Source organism: Eurosta solidaginis, chromosome 5, assembly GCF_040869045.1.
Source record: "Eurosta solidaginis isolate ZX-2024a chromosome 5, ASM4086904v1, whole genome shotgun sequence".
In the NCBI taxonomy this organism is placed as follows: Eukaryota; Metazoa; Arthropoda; class Insecta; order Diptera; family Tephritidae; genus Eurosta; species Eurosta solidaginis.
Window position 1 is genome coordinate 74,050,874 of NC_090323.1, and position 25,715 is coordinate 74,076,588.

General features: G+C 37.4%; 1 protein-coding gene across 1 annotated transcript in view; it reads right to left on the reverse strand.

Annotated features, from left to right (window-relative positions):
• Sox21b overlaps positions 1-24,630 on the reverse strand; it is a 296,779-nt gene extending 272,149 nt beyond the window's left edge. The window contains exon 1 of the mRNA XM_067757495.1: positions 23,836-24,630. The gene's annotated coding sequence lies outside the window, so the exon portion shown is untranslated. The remainder of the gene's footprint in view (positions 1-23,835) is intronic.
• Between the last annotated feature and the right edge of the window lie 1,085 nt (positions 24,631-25,715).

Here is a 25,715-nt window from a genome sequence, read left to right on the forward strand (position 1 = left end):
GCTCAGTAACACCTTTCGTTTGATACCCATATCGTACAAACATTCTAGAGTCACACCTGGCCCACCCTAATGGCGATATCTCGAAAAGGCGTCCACCTATAGACCTAATTCCGACTCCCTCTTAAAATGCTCAGTAATACCTTTCGTTTGATACCCATTTCGTACAAACATTCTAGAGTCACCCTTGGTCCACCTTTATGGCGATATCTCGAAAAGGCGTCCACCTATTGAACTAAGGATTACCCCTTTTAAAATACTCATTACCACCTTTCATTTGATACCCATATCGTACAAACACATTCTAGAGTCACCCTGGCCCACCCTAATGGCGATATCTCGAAAAGGCGTCCACCTATACACCTAATGCCCACTCCCTCTTAAAATGCTCAGTAACACCTTTCGTTTGATACCCATATCGTACAAACATTCTAGAGTCACCCTTGGTCCACCTTTATGGCGATATCTCGAAAAGGCGTCCACCTATAGAACTAAGGATTACTCCCTTTTAAAATACTCCTTACCACCTTTCATTTGATACCCATATCGTACAAACACATTCTAGAGTCACCCCTGGCCCACCCTAATGGCGATATCTCGAAAAGGCGTCCACCTATAGACCTAATGCCCACTCCCTCTTAAAATGCTCAGTAACACCTTTCGTTTGATACCCATATCGTACAAACATTCTAGAGTCACCCCTGGCCCACCCTAATGGCGATATCTCGAAAGGGCGTCCACCTATAGACCTAATGCCCACTCCCTCTTAAAATGCTCAGTAACACCTTTCGTTTGATGCCCATATCGTACAAACACATTCTAGAGTCACCCCTGGCCCACCCTAATGACGATATCTCGAAAAGGCGTCCACCTATAGACCTCATGCCCACTCCCTCTTAAAATGCTCAGTAACACCCTTCGTTTGATACCCATATCGTACAAACATTCTAGAGTGTCCCTTGGTCCACCTTTATGGCGATATCTCGAAAAGCGTCCACCTATAGAACTAAGGATTACTCCCTTTTAAAATACTCATTACCATCTTTCATTTGATACCCATATCATACAAACACATTCTAGAGTCACCCCTGGCCCACCCTAATAGCGACATTTCGAAAAGGCGTCCACCTATAGACCTAATGCCCACTCCCTCTTAAAATGCTCAGTAACACTTTTCGTTTGATACCCATATCGTACAAACATTCCAGAGTCACCCCTGGCCCACCCTAATGGCGATATCTCGAAAAGGCGTCCACCTATAGACCTAATGCCCACTCTAAAATGCTCAGCAACACCTTTCATTTGATTCCCATATCGTACAAACACATTCTAGAAACACCCCTGGTCCACCTTTATGGCGATATCTCGAAACGGCGTCCACCTATGGAGCTAAGGATCACTCCTTTTCAAAATACTCATTAACAGCTTTCATTTGATACCCATATCTTACAAACATATTCTAGAGTCACCCCTGGTCCACCTTTATGGCGATTTCTCGAAAAGGCGTTCACCTATAGAACTAAAGCCCATTCCCTTTTAAAATACTCATTACCACCTTTCATTTGATACCCATATCGTACAAACACATTATAGAGTCACCCCTGGTCCACCTTAATGGGGACATCTCGAAAAGGCGTCCACCGATAGACCTAAGGCCCACTCCCTCTTAAAATGCTCAGTAGCACCTTTCATTTGATACCCATATCGTACAAACAAATTATAGAGTCAGCCCTGGTCCACCTTTATGGCGATATCCCTAAATGGCGTCCATACATAGAACTATGGCCTACTCTCTCTTAAAATACTCTTTAATACCTTTCATTTGATACACATGTCATACAACCACATTCCAGGGTTACCCCAGGTTCATTTTCCTTATTTTGTCGCCATAGCTCTCAACTGAGTATGTAATGTTCGGTTACACCCGAACTTAGCCTTCCTTACTTGTTTTTCATTGTAATTAAATGTAATACTTGTAATTAAATGTAATACTTAGAATATATATATTAGAATGGGTCGATTTATTAACCAATATCGCGCCATCGATTTTTCGATAGGATTTGGGGTCAGGAAAAAAAGCGTATAACCCTGCTACTTTATCTATTAAAAAAATTTAAACGATCAAAAGGCAAGGTTAAACTAAGCCGACCTTAACTGCAGCTTAAATTCACAAAGAAAATTTAAGCAAAAATTTTGCCTTCAATGTGGGTAATTAGAAATAGTTGTCTTAAAGAAAAATTTGATAAATAGCGTTATAAAGTACGATATAAATATATCTTGACAATTACCTTAGTAGTATGGTTTCATTTGACTTGAAAAAAGTTTCATTTGAAATGAAAATAGTTTCCTTTAAAATGAAAAAAGTTTCATTTAAAATGAAAAAGATTCATTTAAAATGAAAAAAGGTTCATTTGAAATGAAAAAAGTTTCATTTGACTTGAAAAAATTTCATTTGACCTGAAAATCCTATATATAATTGCGATGATTTCGTTACATAAATTTTGATAATAAAGCGTATATTTAGATTTTAGCTCAATAGGTCTAAGAATACCCACGTTAGATTCAATGTTTACGATTTCCGAAGAACCGGTTTTTGGCGGAACCGAAAAGGGCAAACAGCCACACCAGCAGGCCAAAGCTCAGGTTTGCGCATACTGTTGAACTAGGATTCGGGAACACCTAGTTTAAAGGTGATTCATTTTAGTGATTCCACGGCAGTGCCATTCTTAATAAGACTGTGGCATGAAAGCAACACTTTCTGTATCCCAGAATGTTTGGAAACATATTAAATTATATCATTTTCCGTGACTGTCACATCAATCTGGCAAAACTGATAAATATGCACGCGAAGCCGAAATAAAGACAAGAATTAATAATACCCACATACCTATTTACATACGTCCTCTTCGATTTGCCTGAAATTTCGTATATCAATTTGCCTATATTAGTATTTGCGATGTTTTTTTCCGGGAAGTATACCAGAGACGGACTGGGACTAGGATTAGGACTAGGACTGGGACTGAGACTGAGACTCGGAGTGGGACTGGGACTGAGACTCGGAATGGGACTGGAACAAAATACATACCACCCTCTGGGACTGGCAATAAGAGATAAAGAAGAAGGAGAAAAACTTGATAGAAGAGAAAAGAGAGAAGGAGACTGAGAAAGATATAGAATGAGACGAAGATGAAGATGAAGCAAAAAAGAGGGAGGGAGGAGTGAATAAAAGGATTAGGAAAAAGTGTAGAGGGACAGGGCAGAGTTAGACGGAAAAAGCTTATTAAAATGTGTGCAGAAAGGCAAATTTAGGGCAGAACAATGTCTGCCGGGTTACTATCAGTATGTATTTATTACATTTACATACATTCATATTTATTTCGATTATGTTCTATTAATTTTTACAGTTTAACACCATATCGGGTCAAAATAAATATACAAGGTTCTATCATGCCTTCATTGATACATTTAAAATATACATATATCTTAATACGTAGTGTCTTACATATGTCGATTAACTTCACTATATTTGCTCAACGTGTTTATTCGGCTGTCTGGCAGTTCTTTGAAATTTTAAAGTGTTGGTTATGAATTTCCTCTTAATATCATTGTAAAAATATTATCAGTGTAAAAATAATTCAAGAAGTCCTTTTCCTTAAAATTTAAGATCAATTATTTCATTTGACAACTGGCTCAACTCGCCGTTCATAGAACAAAATTTTTATCACTCAACTGACTTGCAACGTATCAAACAAAATTGTGTTCTCTAAAAGCACCCATATCCTTGGCATTAGTTCTGATTCAGTCACACTCTCTGATAAAAACCGCTGTTACTGAAAGGTCGATTATCGACTCTGAAATGAAATCTTTAAGCTCTAACACTTCGAAATATCAAGACTTGCCACATTGCGATGGTCTGGTGAATGACAATAAGTAATTTATGAAAACAGTTGATGGATCAATAGAATTAAATTGACATAAAGTGATCGTATATTGCCCTGCTGCCCCCCGGTTGCGACGTCCCTGTTTGCAAACATATATAGTCCTGTGAATAATTATTTACGAATACATACAAATTTAAACCCAAATAAACATTTATTACCTGCACTCATTCATTCATATTTTATCAGTAGGTTTGGAATTTTAATTAAAACAATAAACACATGCCAACCTAAATAAAAAACCCTGGCAACCGATTTAGTGTCTGTGCTGCATGCTATAATATCCATACGAAAAAATCGGTGGCAAGTGTCCATGCGATCAGCATACACGATTATATTCTTGTGAATGTGAAAGTAGTTAATTATAAACATTAGGGGGTTGCCAGAAAACAAAACGAGCCTAAAAAGGCTAGTAAGCGGAGAGAAGGGCATTTGTCTACTCTTAAAAGAGTTGGGGCTTTAGGTAAAGAAGGCGAGACCGATACGACATTTGGGGTACTACTGTGCATTATTGCTTTAGAAGAAAAGCAACAAAAGAATATACGACCAGCTGGTAGTTCAATAGCTGGAAAATGCAAGCATACAAACAAATTTAAAACAACGACAAAAAAAGGTTTTATTATTCTTGTTTGAGTATTGTTTGTGAAGTAGTTGTAACTAACAACTTTAAAGTGTCAGGAATTGCTTAAAGCCTTGCACTTCATACATAAATGTACATGTTTGCATACATATATGTAAATGAGTTGACGGTGACTCGGAAGCTAAGAAGGCTACGCCAGTATGGTGGTTGGATTCGTGCTTTAAGCAGTGGCTCAGCATGTGGCTAAGCCGATCATATTTCTTGTTTGCCAGACAGACAATCGGTCGAACCGCTGCCGTTTCATACTCCCTTTTCACTCTTTCTTGTGCTGTTTTGTTTGTTGATCTTCATTGTTTAATTGTATTTTTTTTAGTTTGATCAACAGTTTCCCTTCCCAGCTCTACTGCCCTTTCGCGTAATGGGCATTGCTTGGGCTTTATCATTCTTGCTTGTGTTTTTTAGAAAATATTTGCTCATGTGTCAAGTGGCTACAGGCAATTTGCTCCCACAGCGTCCCGATCACTTTTTACGCGATTGCCGTGGTCTTTTGTGACGGTTGCCGACGGCTAAAACCTGCTGACTGCCAGTTTGGCTCCTCTTCTCACTTTGCATTTGCTGTTTATGCCGAAGGTGTTGGTGCTGCTGATGGTGATGCTGTTGGTGCTGCATTCGAGCGTCATATTTACATGTTAATGTTATTTAGCTGTGGGTTATAAATTTCCAACGCTGATATCTATTACCGTTCAACTGGTGTTACTGGATTAATAAACCCTTAGGCAAGCTAGTATTGAAGGTACATACATATATACATACATATGTAGGCATACGCCAACACAATGGAGCGCATTCGTACATGTACTAGAGCTCTGCATGGGTGTGAAAACCCGCCTGGGGGTATTTGTGCAGAGCTTACTTCAAGAGCTGTTCATGCAGACGGCTTGGAACCAGCGTATAAATCTGTTACATATTTACATGAAACATTTGTTATTTGTTGTATCGATTCTTCTTTACTTTTTATTTGATTATTTATCACTATTATGAATGGAAGTATGAATGGATCCAAGTGTTACGTGTTCGACTTTATTGTTTAGATAATTGACCTGAGTTTCCTATTTGTTAACTAATTTGTTAGTAAAGTAAATTTTTTAACTAAAATGTCAGATTTTGAATTAACCCCGTTAGTCGCCTTTAGTTATTGTAATGCGAGCTTGGTTTTTACTTCCATATGCAGCTAAACGCATAAGTTATGGTTAAGGTGTTTCTGAAATGAACACGCCAAGAACGAAAGTTGTAAGAGTAGGCAAATCACTAGCTACCCTGCATCAAAGCGTACTACTTCCGAAAGAGCGCAGAACTATCACATTAACGGATATAGATAGCGTCGCAATTGAAATAAAATGAAAATTTAAATGAATTTTGTAAAAAAAGTGCAAGTATACTTATGGCGTTTTCATTTATGAAAATATTGTCGCCTCTCTGTTTCGCCCGAGCTCTCTCGTGAGTTTGTGAGTTCTCTTAATAAAATGTTGTCCAGACTTACTAATCACGTACAGGTAACAAGATGTTACCACCTACCCTGATGGTTGCGTTATTTTCCACAAACTCTTGCAAATACTTGATCTGTAAATATTGCATGCATTTTGTAAATATTGTTGTTAGTAGTAAATAAATTTTGCCCGGTTACGCTCAGATTCGGGCCGTAAGATACGGTATTGGTTCTAATTCTGCCTCTTCGGAGTGGTTTCAACTGGCACTTTTAACATTGTGATGTCCTACGAAATTGCAATTGTGCCCCCCGTTGTAAACCTTTTGAACGCTTCCTTAACTGACGCATTTGTAGGTGGTTTAGAGATAGCCACATTGCATTTGACTGATTAATACATGTATATATATAAATATATGCACGAGTAAGACTCACACCCAAGCGTGATAGTACATGTTTGGCTACCAATTGTATCGCCTGCATCCGATTAGCACCAGTTCGGAGGTAGTCATGAAATATGTAGTGCGGAACTGTCGGTTTGCGTGACTGTCTCCCATATTTTATGCAGGGTAACTATTGGTGTGGAGGTAACGTGCTCACCTACAGTCCTGTGCTCAAGTCCCGGGACGTGCTACAGCAAAATACTTTATGCAACAGTTTTCTAAAGGGGTGTTCTGCTTGGCAATATTTATGCAAAAACTCCGAGTATATTACTGCGAAAATTCGATCAAAAATAAAAAACGACAATTTGTACTGAACATCTCAGCGGAGGTAATTGCGCCAAGCTATTTTAAATATTATTAAAAGTATATTCATGTATACTTTAATGTTTACCTATTAACTATTACTAGTATCGCCCGTGGTCGAAATTCGACCAATTTGTATTTTTTTCAATTTTCGATTCAGTCAAGTTGCATTTAAATAATAATAAACTAAGTTAAAATAAAAGAATATATAATAAAATAAAATAAGAAATAAAATAAATTAGCATAAAAGACAATATAAACAAGTAAGGAAGGCTAAGTTCGGGTGCAACCGAACATTACATACTCAGTTGAGAGCTATGGAGACAAAATAAGGGAAATCACCATGTAGGAAAATGGACCTAGGGTAACCCTGGAATGTGGTTGTATGACATGTGTATCAAATGGAAGGTATTAAAGAGTATTTTAAGAGAGAGTAGGCCATAGTTCTATTGATGGACGCCATTTAGGGATATCGCCATAAAGGTGGACCAGGGCTGACTCTAGAATTTGTTTGTACGATATGGGTATCAAATGAAAGGTGTTACTGAGCATTTTAAGAGGGAGTGGGCCTTAGGTCTATCGGTGGACGCCTTTTCGAGATATCGCCATTAAGGTGGACTAGGGGTGACTCTAGAATGTGTTTGTACGATATGGGTATCAAATGAAAGGTGGTAATGAGTATTTTAAAAGGGAATGGGCTTTAGTTCTATAGGTGAACGCCTTTTCGAGAAATCGCCATAAAGGTGGACCAGGGGTGACTCTAGAATATGTTTGTACGATATGGGTATCGAATGAAAGCTGTTAATGAGTATTTTGAAAAAGAGTGATCATTAGTTCCATAGGTCGACGCCGTTTCGAGATATCGCCATATCAAACGAAAGGTGTTACTGAGCATTTTAAGAGGGAGTGGGCATGAGGTCTATAGGTGGACGCCTTTTCGAGATATCGTCATTAGGGTGGGCAGGGGTGACTCTAGAATGTGTTTGTACGATATGGGTATCAAACGAAAGGTGTTACTGAGCATTTTAAGAGGGAGTGGGCATTAGGTCTATAGGTGGACGCCTTTTCGAGAAATCGCCATTAGGGTGGGCCAGGGGTGACTCTAGAATGTTTGTACGATATGGGTATCAAACGAAAGGTGTTACTGAGCATTTTAAGAGGGAGTGGGCATTAGGTCTATAGGTGGACGCCTTTTCGAGAAATCGCCATTAGGGTGGGCCAGGGGTGACTCTAGAATGTTTGTACGATATGGGTATCAAACGAAAGGTGTTACTGAGCATTTTAAGAGGGAGTGGGCATTAGGTCTATAGGTGGACGCCTTTTCGAGATATCGCCATTAGGGTGGGCCAGAGGTGACTCTAGAATGTGTTTGTACGATATGGGTATCAAATGAAAGGTGGTAATGAGTATTTTAAAAGGGAGTAATCCTTAGTTCAATAGGTGGTCGCCTTTTCGAGATATCGCCATAAAGGTGGACCAAGGGTGACTCTAGAATGTTTGTACGATATGGGTATCAAACGAAAGGTGTTACTGAGCATTTCAAGAGAGAGTGGGCATTAGGTCTATAGGTGGAAGCCTTTTCGAGATATCGCCATTAAGGTGGGCCAGGGGTGACTCTAGAATGTTTGTACGATATGGGTATGAAACGAAAGGTGTTACTGAGCATTTTAAGAGGGAGTGGACATTAGGTCTATAGGTGGACGCCTTTTCGAGATATCGCCATTAGGGTGGGCCAGGGGTGACTCTAGAATGTTTGTACGATATGGGTATCAAACGAAAGGTGTTACTGAGCATTTTAAGAGGGAGTGGACATTAGGTCTATAGGTGGACGCCTTTTCGAGATACCGCCATTAGGGTGGGCCAGGGGTGACTCTAGAATGTTTGTACGATATGGGTATCAAACGAAAGGTGTTACTGAGCATTTTAATAGGGAGTGGGCATTAGGTCTATAGGTGGACGCCTTTTCGAGATATCGCTATTAGGGTGGGCCAGGGGTGACTCTAGAATGTTTGTACGATATGGGTATCAAACGAAAGGTGTTACTGAGCATTTTAATAGGGGGTGGGCATTAGGTCTATAGGTGGACGCCTTTTCGAGATATCTCCATTAGGGTGGGCCAGGGGTGACTCTAGAATGTGTTTGTACGATATGGATATCAAATTAAAGGTATTAATGAGGGTTTTAAAAGCGAGTGGCCCTTAGATGTATATGTGAAGGCGTTCTCGGGATATCGACCAAAATGTGGACCAGGTGATCCAGAAAATCATCTGTCGGGTACTGCTAATTTATTTATATATGGAACACCACTAACAGTATTCCTGCCAAGATTCCAAGGGCTGTTGATTTCGCCTTGTAGAACTTTTTCATTTTCTTCTACTTAATATGGTAGGTGTCACACCCATTTTACAAAGTTTTTTCCAAAGTTATATTTTGCGTCAATAAACCAATCCAGTTACAATGTTTCATCCCTTTTTTCGTATTTGGTATAGAATTATGGCATTTTTTTATTTTTCGTAATTTTCGATATCGATAAAGTGGGCGTGGTTATGGTCGGATTTCGGCCATTTTTTATATCGAGATAAAGTGAGTTCAGATAAGTACGTGTGCTAAGTTTAGTAAAGATATATCGATTTTTGCTCAAGTTATTGTGTTAACGGCCGAGCGGAAGGACAGACGGTGGACTGTGTATAAAAACTGGGCGTGGCTTCAACCGATTTCGCCCTTTTTCACAGAAAACAGTTACCGTCCTAGGAGCCAAGCCTCTACCAAATTTCACAAGGATTGGTTAATTTTTGTTCGACTTATGGCATTAAAAGCATCCTAGACAAATTAAATGAAAAAGGGCGGAGCCACGCCCATTTTGAAATTTTCTTTTAATTTTGTAATTTGTTGCACCACATCATTACTGGAGTTGAATGTTGGCATAATTTACTTATATGCTGTAAAGATATTAACTCTTCTTTTAAAATTTGAATTTAAAAAAATTTTTTTTAAAAAGTGGGCGTGGGCGGTCTCCGATTTTGCTAATTTTTATTAGGCAGACATAAAGTAATAAGGGTAATGTTCCTGCCAAATTTCATCATGATATCTTTAACGACTGCCAAATTACAGCTTGCAAAACTTCTAAATTACCTTCATTTAAAAGTGGGCGGTGCCACGCCCAATGGCCAAAATTTTACTAGTTTTCTATTCTGCGTCATAAGCTCAACTCATCTACCAAGTTTCATCGCTTAATGCGTATTTGGTAATGAATTATCGCACTTTTTTGATTTTTCGAAATTTTCGATATCGAAAAATTGGGCGTGGTTATTGTCCGATATCGTTCATTTTAAATAGCGATCTGAGATGAGTGCCCAGGAACATATATACCAAATTTCATGAAGATACCTCAAAATTTACTCAAGTTATCGTGTTAACGGACAGACGGACGGACGGACGGACGACTGTGTATAAAAACTGGGCGTGGCATCAACTGATTTCGCCCATTTTCACAGAAAACAGTTAACGTCGTAAAATCTACTCCCCCACCAAATTTCAAAAGGATTGGTTAATTTTTGTTCGACTTATGGCGTTAAAAGTATCCTAGACAAATTAAATGAAAAAGGGCGGAGCCACGCCCATTTTGAAATTTTCTTTTATTTTTGTATTTTGTTGCACCATATCATTACTGGAGTTGAATGTTGACAGAATTTACTTATATACTGTAAAGATATTAAATTTTTTGTAAAAATTTTACTTTAAAAAAAATTTTTTTTAAAAGTGGGCGTGGTCCTTCCCCGATTTTGCTAATTTTTATTAAGCGTACATATAGTAATAGTAGTAACGTTCCTGACAAATTTCATCATGATATCTTCAACGACTGCCAAATTACACCTTGCAAAAGTTTTAAATTACCTTCTTTTAAAAGTGGGCGGTGCCACGCCCATTGTCCAAAATTTTACTAATTTTCTATTCTGCGTCATAAATTCAACTCATTTACCAAGTTTCGTCGCTTTATCGGTCTTTTGTAATGAATTATCGCACTTTTTCGGTTTTTCGAAATTTTCGATATCGAAAAAGTGGGCGTGGTTATAGTCCGATATCGTTCATTTTAAATAGCGATCTGAGATGAGTGCTCAGGAACCTACGTACCAAATTTCATCAAGATACCTCAAAATTTACTCAAGTTATCGTGTTAACGGACGGACGGACGGACGGACGGACGGACGGACGGACATGGCTCAATCAAATTTTTTTTCGATCCTGATTATTTTGATATATGGAAGTCTATATCTATCTCGATTCCTTTATATATGTACAACCAACCGTTATCCAATCAAACTTAATATACTCTGTGAGCTCTGCTCAACTGAGTATAAAAATTTAATGTTATATTTTTGTAGCAAATTTATTATTTTTTGTCCAGTATAAGACGTACTTTATCTAAAATGAGGATTAAATCTGCAAATGCGAAAATATTTTCGGGCAAATTTGCCATTAATTGTTATAAATAAATTTAGTTAGTTTCAACAAAAGTTAACTCAATATTTCTGATTTCATGTTTTTTTGAAAGCAACTGGTGCCTGCGAGCATTTACAGTTTTGAAATGGGAAAAAGCCGTTATGATGCCCGTTGCCGTTTTGACCTAAAATCGAGAACGTTTTTGGGACGTTTTTTTTCGTTTCATATACAACTTGAAATTTTCCGATTCAGCCAACCCGTTTTTTTCCGTATTGAAAATTTATAAAGTGGGCCACGTGCACAGTTTCAACTTTTGTGAAGTTTTTCAGCCAAACATTTTACATTTTCGAATTAATGTAATGGGCTTATTATAATCGAACAAAGTTAACCTAATAATAAATATAGTAGAGTAATATACGGCCTGTGCAATATTTCGACCTAAAATCGAAAACGTTTTTGGGTCGTGTTTCGTTTAATATACATCGTGAAATTTTCCAATGCAATCAAGTTGCATTTAGATAATAATAAACTAAGTTGAAATAAAAGATAATATAATAAAATAAAATAAGAAATATCAAAATAAATTAGCATAAAAGACAATATACTAATTTTAATGTAATATCTCTGTAGGAAATTTATTTATTTTTTGTTCAATATAAGACGTGCTATATCTAAAATGAGCATAAAATCGAGAACTGCAAAAAATATTTTGTGTCAAATTTGCAATTAATTGTTATAAATAAATAAATTTAGTGAGTTTGAGCAAAAGTTGACTCATTATTTGTGATTTCATGTTTTTTTGAAAGCACCTAAAATAAAAAACAAAGAATCTGTGAAATAAAGACCTATGCATTTACGTGTATATAAAATTTGTCCAAAAAAATAGGCCGGTTAAGTTATTACTTCTCTTTAAAGTTTTTTTGTGCGCTAACAATTATTTTAGAAACATTTTTTAAGGATTTTGGTACAGACCAATATAGGTAAGTGGCAACAATGGGAAACAATATTTTATTTCAGCCATGCTTAACCAACGAAACGATATCATTTCGTTACGATAATTAACGTTAATAAACGAAACAAAGTCATTTCGTTTCGTTTATTAACGTTAAGAACGTCAAATTAACGAAATGATTTTGTTTCGTTTTCTTTTATATCAAAACGAAATCAAATCGTTTATGTTGGTAATTAATTTCAAACTATGCTGGCAAAGCTGATTGATGGCGGAGTCATTAAAGGCGAAAGCATTAGCCAAGCTGATTCCAACTTTTCTCATGAATTTTGACAGTACGAACATTTCTCAGAGTATTTTTGACATTACCACAAACGAATTACACAAACAAATTACATGGAGTTTGTGTGTATGTCCACTCGCTGTTACCACCTTACGGCTTCACAATGGCTATAGCATTGCCAGCACAATTCAAACATAAAGTATCACGTTTTTGTTAAAGTTTTTAACCTTAACGAAAGCGTTTCGTTTCGGCTAAATCGAGATACAATTTATCTTGATAATTTCTTTATCGATAATATTTCGAAGTGTTTCAACGGAAACGGTGGACATTTTTTGATAAACGATTAGCTTAACGTTAAGGTGCATCCCTGTTTTATTTGAACTGAAAATGAGTGAGGCAGTAGTTCTCCCACCGTTTGGCGCGTTCGAATATGTACATATGTATAGATGAAACATTTGAGCAACGCGACAATGCGAATTCAGGGGAGTTTGTGAATATAATGGGTCCTACAGATGGCAACTTCGATATTTGCACAGATTTTCGAATTTTCAAAAAACTTTTTCTATTAATTATAAACAAATAGAGTAATATTTGTTAACAAAAATAGGCCTATGCACTGCGGCTGATCCATACGAATAGATTCATATAACTTTTATATGATTTTACGTACGCTAACTATGCGAAACAGCCTGTCAATCGATTGTATGGAAATTTTGTAAGCGTATTAATATATAGATTCTTTGCAAAAGAAAATAATATGCATATGCACAATTAGATTAATGGTAATATCCTGTGATTCATTGGAAGCTGTAAACGGTACTAGAATTAATAAATTTTTTTTTAGTATATAACATAAGCACACCGTATTCTATTTTGTTACATTTTGTACAAAGCAGGTACATAATAATTATAAGTTCATAATATTTATTGAATGTAAATCTAAAAAATGTTGACCGAAAATAATTATTTGTCAAAATTTATTTTTTTTAATACCCGGAAAGGAGAAAAACCTCAATCCCGAGTCAGAATTTTGAAATTGGTGGTGGTTTTCGAGATAAAAATAGCAAATACGCCTTTCTTATATTTACTACACTTTTTCGGTACGAAAACTTCTTTTCATTACAAAGACAACGTATAAAATTTGAACGTCCAACTATTTTCCTTGACACGTCTTTCCTTGTGTCGCTTATAACTGCATGTAGGCTCAAAGCTCGACATACAATTATAGATATTAAACTAAAGAAAAAAACATTTGCGACAAAAGGAAATATCGATTATTCCTTCTGCTTCATAACTCCCAACACAATATAAGAAAGTCTGCCTGAAAGTGTGCAATATATGTATGTATATCACTTCTGTTCGCTGCGATCAAGCCCATAGTACAAAAACGTATGTTTCTTAAAGTTGGCGACCCTATCCCTAACTAGTCCCTTAGTTCAAATATCACATACATGTTACGGATCCTGTTACAAATGAGAGTAGGTAGGCGCACATCTAAACCATACTAAGAAGACTCAAAGTGGTAAAGCAAAAGCTTCCCAAAGACAGTCGAACAAATGACCGAGTGTGCTACTACCCTAACGTAGTGGTCAGTCGAAATAGTTAGAAAACTTAAGCTGCGCGGTCTTATATCATAAGGCCGGAAAACAACAGCTTGGACTAAGCATATAACCTTAACACATTTCAACTTAAAATCGGTCGAGTTTCATTCTAAAATATCGTTTTAGTTATTTTATCCAGTGTCCTTGTAAAATTTATATTATGTAGATGCGCCGAGGATTATACGATTTTTACTCGCGATATTTACTTAGACCACTTATGATTTCAAAGGCGCCATCCTTTGCCGAATAGTCACGCCGTAACGTTTCAAGGTTTGCTATGTAGCTCGGCAGCATGGCGTGACAAAAACATCCAACATAAAATCTTCGGTACTACTCCTAGATTTCCAGGAAAGCTACGAAGATGAACGTACATATGTGTTCGAAGTCGTACTTATATATATTCTGTGCTAGCGTATGGTGTGAGTGGTAGTGGTTGGTGGCCGGTTTGCTACTGTTCGTTCTTCGGAGATTTTTGCTCTTAAAAACAGCCGAAAAAACTGGAGGCGCCTCTTGGCGCGATCAACAATAGACCAGCACTGATGCTAATAGTTAAAACTTAGCTACAAGAATGATGATTGTTAATATACTGTGACGAATATTGGCAACACTAAGGGATACTATCATCTCTAAGCCGATAATAAGCAGTGACTTGTATGCACATCAACAGATCAATCATTATGTCTACACATATGCCCATACAAGCAGCGGAGAGAAACGCACAAATACATGCATGACATACTCCCAAAAGTAGGCAATCATCGGTGAAAATATCACTCACATATAAACGCGCATATGGCTATGCGAGAAGCTATAATTGTGCATCTGTAGTAGCTGAGTAAGCAGTAATTAGTATGATTTAAGCACGCTATCTGTTGAGAAGTAGAAGTGTTATTGTGAAAGTAGTCGAATAAAGACCGTTTTGCATTATTGAATATTGGAGTTATTTATTCAACGGTTTAGTGATTCGAACGTTAGCAGAAGGTTGCAAATAAGCGGAATCTACCAAAATTCGTTACAATTTGTGTCAGAAGAGGTATTGCTGAATAAATTCCGAAGATTTTGGGTACAACGAGGACATGGCAAAGTGGAGTGAATTGAAGATCCAGCAGCTGAAGAAGGAGTTGGAGAGTCGTGGATTGAATACAACCGGCAATAAACACGAACTTCAGGCACGACTACGAGAGGCAATGGAATCAGAAGAATTTAACGTGGAAGAGTATGTCTTTCATCTCGTTGGCGATGAAACAACAAAAATTGAAGAGAAAAAGGAAACATCGCAGGCAGCTACCAGCACAGACTTGAACATGATATTGGCTGCAATATCGCCACAAACATCGACAGTAACATCCAAGATGAAAGCACAGGAAATACGCATAACAGAAATGTCATCGCAAATATCCACAAATATGTCATCACAACTGGAAGAGCAGAACACATATATGGCATCCCAACTGGAAGAGCAGAAGACATATATGGCATCCCAACTGGAATCACAGGAGACACGTATCTCAGAGATGTCGTCAGAAATAACATCTAAAATTTAAGCACAAGACGCACGAATATCCGAACTGCCGGCACAAATTTCAGCACAGGTATCATCACAGATCTCTGCGCAACTGGAAGCGCGTATGGACGAGAAAATAATGCAGTTTGAGGAAAAAATCGAGGCCGAGGTGGATGCTTTGTGAGGATGTATCCAGGAGTTGCAACTAAATCGCCCAGCAGTTTCAGCGAGTAATCCAAAGGTAAAACACCATCCTTTGACGGTTCTGTTCCTTTCCAGGTCTTTAAGCTACAGTTTGAGAAGACGTCGGCGGTGAACAACTGGAATGCGGAAGATAAAGTAGCTGAACTGTTCATGGCATTGAAAGGGCCTGCAGCTGAGATCTTACAAACCATTACAGAGGGCGAACGGAACTGTTATGAAGCATTGATCGGCGCCCTAGAGAGACGATACGGAACCGAGCATAGGAGACAGATATACTTAATGGAGTTACTGAACCGCTTCCAGAGAGCTGGTGAAACATTGCAAGAGTTTGCGTCGGATGTTGAAAGGCTGGCACATTTAGCGAATGCAGACGCACCCGTGGAAAACACCGATAGGGTAAAAATCCAGAGCTTTATAAATGCCATACGGGACGTGGAAACGCAGCGAGCGACATACGCAAACCCAAAACCTACATTCACAGAAACGGTATCACATGCTCTGATTCAGGAAACAGCGTCGCTTCTGTGTAAGCCAGTTTTCAAAGCACGTCGTGTGGAAGTGGAAAGGCCAGACTGGGTGAACACAATACTGGAGGCACTGAAAGTATCACAACAGAAAAATTACGGAGTTATGAAGTTATTCAAGTGCGGTAACTCAGGTCACATTGCTCGTCATTGCAGTACCGGTCCTGGTAGTTCCAACTTGGCTGGTCGTAAACGCAAAGCTGGAGGAGATAAGTAAGAGCGAGTCAGATGTAAAGATCGAAAACTTGCCCCAGCTATTGAATTTCCTGTGATATTATCTCGCAAATTGGAAGAAAATCGAGCAGTCTTACCGTTAGAGGAAATGCGGCTGGCAAGGAGCATTTACTGACTGTAGATACGGGCGCATCTCATTACTTAATCCAAGTGCAGGGAGAAGTGATATGTGAAGTCTTAATTGAAAAGGTCACGGTTGTACACAAATTCGTTGTGGCGAAGATTGTTGATGAAGTCATATTGGGAGTGGACTGTACCTGTACAATCAACCGTTATCCAACCAAAGTTAATATACTCTGTGTGCAAAGCACGCTGATTATAACAAGTAAGGACGAAACTGCCTTCGGCTGCGCCGGGAAGCTCCTAATTTTCATGAATGGAGCTGAACAATAATGTGGTGAAATTTTAAAAATTCATAAAATCAGATCAATCCGCTGTAAGGGATGTATATTATATCTTTACGATTTTTTCAGACAACAACTTATGCCTAATATGTAACCGCCCTGCAAAATTTCAAGCTGCTAAAATGAGGAAGACGTTAAACAATTTATCTGAACATAATTTTTTCAGAAAATAACATTTACCGCATCTCGGAAAGTTACGTTAAAGCTCTTATCTGAACAATCGGTTTTATGTTGTTGTTGTAGCAATGCTCGCCCCACCTAATAGCCACGACCGATCACAAATTGTCATCAATATCCTCTAACGGGAGTCCAAGGAAACTTGCTGTTTCAAAAGGGTGGAAGGGCGAAGGAAGGAAAGGGGTGTTAGAGGCGTTGGTTCCACATTAAAATTAAAGCGATGGTTGGTGTCATGTGGGGACACATTGCAAGCGGGGCATACATTTTGTATGTCGGGGTTGACTCTGGTTAGGTAAGAGTTTAACCTGTTAAAGTATCCAGAACGAAGTTGAGCAAGAGTGACACGCGTTTCCCTGGGGAGTATGCGTTCCTCTTCCGCGAGTTTTGGATACTCTTCTTTAAGTACTGGATTCACCGGGCAATTCCCGGCATAAAGGTCCGACGCCTGTTTATGGAGTTCACCAAGGACCTGCTTGTGTTTTTTCACTTCATACGGGTGGGTTCTCAGGTGCCGTATTTCCTATGCTTACGGAGATGACTCCTTAAGCCCCTAGGCGGTGCTGGTACATCAATCAGATGTCTGTTGGGATGCCCAGGTTTCTGGGTATTCAACAGGAACGGTTTGGTCAGCATCTCATTTCTCTCCCTGATGGGGAGTATTCTCGCCTCATTTTGCAGATGGTGTTCTGGGGACATAAGAAGACAGCCCGTGGCGATTCTGAGAGCAGTATTTTGGCAGGCCTGTAGTTTCTTCCAGTGGGTAATTTTTAGGCTTGGCGACCATATGGGTGACGCGTAGCACGTAATCGGCTGGCTAATTGCTTTGTATGCAGTCATGAGCGTTTCTTTATCTTTTCCCCAGGTAATGCCAGCGAGGGATTTGAGGATTTTGTTACGGCTCTGAATTCTCGAAACAATTGCGGCTGCGTGCTCACCTAAATGTAGATCCTGACCAAACGTCACACCCAAGATTTTGGGGTGTAGGACAGTCGGTAGCGTAGTGCCATCGACGTGGATATTCAAAATGGTCGACATTTGGGACATCCATGTTGTAAATGAGGTCGCGGAAGATTTAGTCGGTGATAATGCCAGGTTTCGCGAGGCGAAGAAACTGGAGAGATCAGGGAGGTAGCCGTTTATTTTATTGCATAGCGCATCGATCTTTGGGTCTAGGCCTGTGGCCATTATTGTGCAGTCATCGGCGTAGGAAACGATTGTGACTCCTTCCGGTGGTGAAGGTAGCTTAGATATGTAGAAATTAAACAAAAGTGGGGGTAGGACACCACCCTGTGGCATCCCTTGTTTAATTCTCCTTGGTTTTGATGTTTCGTTTCTAAATTGCACCGATGCCTGCCGACCACCCAGATAATTTGCGGTCCACCTTTTAAGACATGGGGGAAGGGTAGACCCTTCCAGGTCTTGCAGTAACGAGCCATGGTTGACCGTATCAAAAGCTTTTGATAGGTCTAGCGCTACGAGTACTGTTCTATGGTGGGGGTATTGATTCAAACCGCAATTTATCTGGGTGTTAATGGCATTTAGCGCGGTGGTAGTGCTATCGAGTTTTCTGAAGCCATGCGGATGAGGGGCTAGCTGCAAATTTGCTTGGAAATAAGGGAGCAAAATGGCTTCAAGCGTCTTTGCCACTGGCGATAGGAGAGATATCGGTTTCCCAGGCTTTAGTAGCGGGACCACCTTGGCGATTTTCCATTTCTCGGTTATGACAAAGGTGGAAAGAGACAGGTTGAAGACATGCGCTTAATATTTGAAACCCTCTTTCCCTAGGCTTTTAAGCATCGGCATGGCTATGCCATCTGGGCCCACTGCTTTGGATAATTTAGCACGACCAATGGCGTCCTCAACCTCTATAGCGGTGATGGTGATTGGTGCCGCGCTGAATTTGTGTTTATGTGCGTGTCTATTGGCTCTCCGTCTATCTTTGTCGACCATAGGATGCATTATTACTGTCGGCAGAAAGCGCTCGCGCATTTTGTCTTTGTGCTTAGTCGGATTCGATAGGGACTTTACGGTGGACCAAAGTTTACCCACACCGGTAGAGAGGTTACAACCTCTTAGGTGCTCCTCCCATTTAGCTCGCTTGTGTTCATCCACAAGCAATCTGATGCGTTGGTTTATATCCCTGGGGTCGCCTGGATCAAGCTGTCTTACAAGGTCACGTTCTATCGCTAAGTTTGCAGCCTCCGCCGGGAAGTGGGCCGGATTTCGGGAATTCTCCCGGCGGGAATGAAACGTGCCGAGGCGGATTCAATGACCTTACGGAAGGCACGCTCCCCTTGGCGGGCATCAGTCGGGATAGGGAGGGCATGGGATAGATAGGTTTTATGGGATAGATATATACTATATAAATGACCAATCTTGAACATTTTTTAGACAAAAATGTACGCCTTATATTATATTATCCTGTGAGATTTTAAAGATCTATCTGTTTAAATGAAGAACAAACAAGTAAAGGTGTCTAAGTTCAGGTGTAACCGAACATTATATACTCAGCGTGAGCTTCAATTGTACATTTCATTTCAGATAAATTACTTTTCTACATAACACGTGGCACCGCCCGTTCAAAAAAAAAATGTCTCCCCATTTCCTCTTACAATAAAACTTGATAAGTGAAATATCATTGATTCAAAACTATTTTTTGCTATGTTATAGCTTATTATTCTAGTCTACGACCCTTTTAAATTTGTTTCATATCTAAGTTGCCCTGGTCTTTAACCGATCCCGTCCATTTTTACTAGAAATATTTTCTGCTATAAGGAAAATAGTGTACACAATTTCATTACGATATGTTAATTTTTCTTCGAGAAAATTGCTGAGTCATAAAAGGGGCGGTGGAACACCCATTTTCAAAAATTTTAGTGTTTTCCAATTTAATGTTATAATTCAATTTAGAAAGTAAAATTCTATTGATACAAAGCTCTTTTTCGCTAAGATATAGCTTATTTTATTCGTCCACGACCGTTTTAAAAATCTTTTATATAAAAGTGGGCGTGGTCCTTAACCGATTTCGTAATTTTTTTTTCAAAGCATTCATTTTATTTCATTTATTGATAGGTTATATTAGTACAATGAGATCTATGATCTCTTATAGTACAACAGTATATGGAACAGCAAAAATACAGATAATTCTTACATCTAGGCAAGATCATTACACAAGAAAAAAAAGGACGTGTGGCACTCGGGGACTGCCGCGGTAAAGCTATTGCATATTATCAACTTATGCAATTATAATATTTATGCAACATTTTGTTTCCTTTGATACTAATTCAAGTTTTGTCTTTGATATTAATTCAAGTTAACCTTTTTAAGCATGGTGACCGATAAGAAAACAAATTTTTTACTTTTATTGAATAAATGAGAAGTTAATATTTAACTTTCACTTTAACTTTAACTTTATTTTTAACTTTAACTTTAACTTTAACTTTCACTTTAACTTTAACATTCACTTTATCTTTAACTTTAAATTTAACTTTATTTTTAACTTTAACTTTAACTTTAACATTCACTTTAACTTTAACTTTAACTTCAACTTCAACTTCAACTTTAACTTTAACTTTAACTTTAACTTTTACTTTAACTTTAACTTTAACTTTGGCTTTAACTTTAACTTTAACTTTAACTTTAACCTTAACTTTAACTTCAACTTCAACTTTAACTTTAACTTTAACCTTAACTTTAACTTTAACTTTAACTTTAACTTTAACTTTCACTTTAACTTTAACTTAAATTTTGACTTTAACTTTAACTTTAACCTTAACTTTAACTTTAACTTTAACTTTGACTTTGACTTTAACTTTAACTTTAACCTTAACTTTAACTTTAACTTTCACTTTAACTTTAATTTTAACTTTAACTTTCGCTTTAACTTTAACATGCACTTTAATTTTAACTTTAACTTTATGATCCGGGGTGGGTGTGAGCTTAGCACCTGCTAACAAGTCGACCTAATATAAACGCCCGCAAGCCATTTTCTGTTAAAAGTGTCTCATGCACATACAACTTGTATGAGAGCAACTCAAATTGAATTTGCTGCGTGAAAACCCAACTCGATTTCCAATTTTTGTTCTGCGTGACATTTAGATTTGACGTTTGCACACATGCTTTACATTGTCGCAACGCATGCTTATTTGGGTTCGGGCAAAAAACGCCGGTTGTTTGCGTGCGCTAAAAAAACGCAGTGCGGTTTTATTAGGTTGGCTTGTAAGCGACCATATATGTATACGATAAGCGACAGCACAATGGCTACTTCGTGGAAATCAACGACAGCTCTTTTAGTTTGATTTCGATGGTCGTACATTGGGGAAGTGTCGCACGCGCGCTTAAAACAGAGTACCAAAGAGTGCGTCTGACAAGTGTTCACCGTTCAAGCATTGAAATCAAACTAAATAAATAATTGATTTTGCTTTCGTGCTCGCTACGCGTTCGTGTTTACTAACACATTCTCAATTTGGTAGCCGTGTAAATGTAGTGGTGCCCACCGCTGTTTATGATAGAGATCCAATTTTATGTATTTGGCCTGTTGCTAACACCGAACCTTTACGAACCTTTTAGAACCTTTTCGAGCCTTTTCGGATCTTTTTTGACAAATATCCGTTACGGTTTTTTTTTTTGATTTAGTCGCCAAGCCCGCGATAAAATCTATGCAATAGCTTAAAAAAACAAATACAGATATAGAAAAATAAAGCATGAAGTCAATAATCACAGATAAATTATTATTTAGATAACGAAACTTGTGAACAAATCAACTAGAGAGTATTAATGTATTTTACCGGTAGTAAGCATATAAAACTGCCCTAAAGTTGCTTTTAGTAATACTACTGCGAATGGACATTGGTATCGAGTTCCAAGTATGAATGGCATTGACAAAGAATAGCCGCGAGGAGGTAAGGTAGTTATAGCTTGGTACAATCAGATCATGAGTCCGGGAGGACCTGGGAAAAATTTGCTTTTCATAAAGATATCTAGGTTCCTTGCATTAAATAAGTCTGCATAGAAAAATACAATTTTTGGCCTTCAGATAGTCAGCTATATCACACCATAGTAATCGTGTTCTTCAAATCGAAATATGGTCAAATTTGTCTAACCCGAACACATAGCGCGTAACGTGGTTGAAAGCTACATCGATCGTATGGGCAAAATGCGAACTCATCTTACTGTATACCAGTTCGGGAAAGCATATAGCCGGCATAATTAGCTGTATTGCAAACTTCCTCCTAACATGGGGAGGAGTATATGCCGCTGACGTTGGACGGTTTCTTAATATATAGTATACTTTGCAGACAATAGAGTTTACATGATCATCGCATGTCAAGCTACTGTTGGTGATAAAGCCAAGATTGGTCACTTTTGGCACAAGTTTCCTATTTATTGTTATAAATCCACTTGGAAAATGAAATACCATTGATATAAAGTTCTTTTTGCAAAGATACAGCTTATTCTAGTCGTCCACGACCCTTTTAAAAATCTGTTATATAAAAGTGGGCGTGATCCTTAACAGATTTCGTTAATTTTTCTTCAAAGCATTCCTTATAGTAAAGGCAACCTCTCTGCCGAATTTTATTACGATAGGTTTAACAATTTTTGATTTATGAGTAATAATATTTGTGAAATTGATTTTATCACAAGTGGGCAGTGCCACGCCCATTTTAAAGTTTTTTTCAAATTTTTATCAAGAGACTCAATATAAGTCCACATGTCAAATTTCAAAATTCTAGGTGTATTATTTACTAAATAATAAGGTTTTTTGTGTTTTCCAAAATGCTATATGTATATATAAAAAATGGGCGTGGTTATCATCCGATTTCGCTCATTTTAAATACCAATCTATTATGGGTCCATATAAGCTCGTGTACCAAATTTGGTGAAGATATCTCAATATTTACTCAAGTTATCGTGTTAACGGACAGACGGACGGACATGGCTCAATCAAATTTTTTTTCGATACTGATCATTTTGATATATGGAAGTCTATATCTATCTCGATTCCTTTATACCTGTACAACCAACCGTTATCCAAACAAAGTTAATATACTCTGTGTGCAAAGCACGCTGAGTATAATGACAAAAACCCTCTTTTTCGAAAAATCGATTGTATGGGGATACGGTCGGTCCCGACAAATACGGATGCCCACATATACCCGATCATCAAGATATTTCTAGTTTGCGTCAAACATACAGACAGACGGACACGGCTCAATCAACTAAGCTCGCCATACTGATCATTTCAGTATACTTATTATTACTTTTATCCTTTAAGGACATAAGATTTTGAGATTCGTGACAAACTGAATGTACCATTTCATTTTCATTAAAGGTATAAAAATATAAATTTGGCAGACTCAACGCCAATTAACAATCTTATTTCTCCCAGCCCCTTTTTGCGGAGCGGCGTAAATAGTCTTGAAGAAAACATAAGTCCCGTTTTCGATTTTTTAAACTCTTTGGTTTTGCTTTAAAAGAATTTTGAGATTTTGAACATACTATTCAGTTAAATTTAACATTTAAACCAACTAAATAAGGAAACTCAATAGTAATTTCAAATTTAGGTCAAATAATTTTGAAAGAACTTACACCGGTTAATGATTTAAAATTTGGGCTCAACGCTTTAACCGTGTACTAACGAAGCTAAGTATTTGTATTAGGTATTGATAGTTTTTTATTTTTTATTCTGGTGAAGCTTATCCACGAATTTAAATAAATACATATATACTGTATTATGCATACATATATATATAAAGTAAATGAAAATCTTACCTTAATATTTTAGTCATTTCCATTTAATGTTTAACAATTTCTTAGTGTGGTAAAATTAAATTTTGTTTTGTTTTTGTAGTCACAACAGCCCAGATCTTGCCACGGTTATTATTTTTGGGCGAACCGAAATGCATTTTTATATAGAGCACTCACAAATTATGTTTCTGTTTTTACAACCACAATACCTGTCACTTTCACAAGAAGTGGTTATTACTTTTTTATATCAATTTTTATACCCAGTTTGCACACTAAACCATGTGTGGAGTAATAAATTTGTTAACTATTTTTATTTGCATTCAAATCAGTTAAATTGTTATGTTGCAGATTTTACGACTTGAACCACAACTTTTCAAAGTGGCCGACTTAAATACTGGGTATATTATTTGAGCACTTCATAGCTCAATTTGACACGGCAATCAAGTAAAGATGATCATATAGATGCCTGTATAAACATATCGATGTGCGTTCATCGCTGTTTTAATTTACGATTTTTTTTGGGTTTGATCTTTAATGTATTGTTTAACAGCCACTAAATACTCGTTCTTAGTTATAACAAAAAACTTTAAATTATTTACAATCAATAAAAGATTAATTTTACCACCCTCCTGTATATACACATATGGATATTTTTATTGTTACGGTTGTCTGTACGCAATTTATTGTTGTTGTTTGGTTCTACCCGTATCTTTAAATGAAATCGCTTCTGATTATTAGTTTCTTATATTTTTCAAATGTTGTGACTGGATATGTGTTATTACCAGGGTTGGACATAGCACTCTAAAATCTCAGTTTTTAGTAGAATCCCTCACTTCGTACATGCACAAAATTGTTACCAAATTTTTACTGGACATATCAGAAATACGACGACGTGGTACCGACTAAGTAGTTTGTAAATTTCATTTATTTCACTAGTTTTTTGCTTTTTGAAAGTTTATAAGTACAAACATCAAGTCTCATTAGTTTTCTAAAAAATGCTAAAGAGTAAGACATCTTGGAAAGAGAAAACTGACATCAGCACTACGAAAACCGAATCTTTATAATTTTATCAGGTCTGGAGGAAAAAAGCTTGAACTTATTTCTTATACAGATATTTGAAATTTAAAAGGATGTGAATCTTAATAGTTTTACTAGTTCTGGAGGAAAAAAGCAAAATACAGACTTCCGTAAGCAACTTTAAAACACTTAATGTCAAAGAAACAATCTCCAAATCTCCTTAAATTTTGTCGCCTCTCTTTCGATCTTGTGAAGAGCTTAATTAAAATGAGCGGAATGGGACGCCTTGCAATTTTTTTTTTTATTTTCGTACTTTGCACTAACATATCTATAATTATTATGTTAAAAACTTTAAGGTGTGATGATTACAACTTTAAGCAACTTAAAAAAAAATTGCGTGGTCGTTAACAAATTTCCTGCGGATCTAAACTAAATGGCAAGAACCATAATTACTACATGATACTGACGCCCTCTGATGTTCAGATTTGCAAAGCGTTTAAATTTTCTTCTCAACCTTTCGTACTGATACTGTGAATAGCACTAGTATTTAAAGACATGAATATTGACGCTTTGGAGAGAATCAGCGGTATACTGTTTCTTTTAAAGGTCTAGATGTCCGGGTCCGGAGCATTTCGTGTATCTGGATACTTGTTTGAAATGTGTTCGTTGCTCAACTGCTCAAATGTTTGCTCAACTTTTTCGAGATTTTGGACAAATGCGAACTGCCAAAAAGAAAGATGCAACTTTTATTTGACAAATTTTTGCTTTATGTTACATTTTTTTATTGAATAAAAAGAATTTTTAAAATATTGTAATATGGGAATTCGCGGGGATAACTTTGTTGTCATTGTTGTAGCGTTGTCAAGCGAACTGAGTTGCTCGGACTT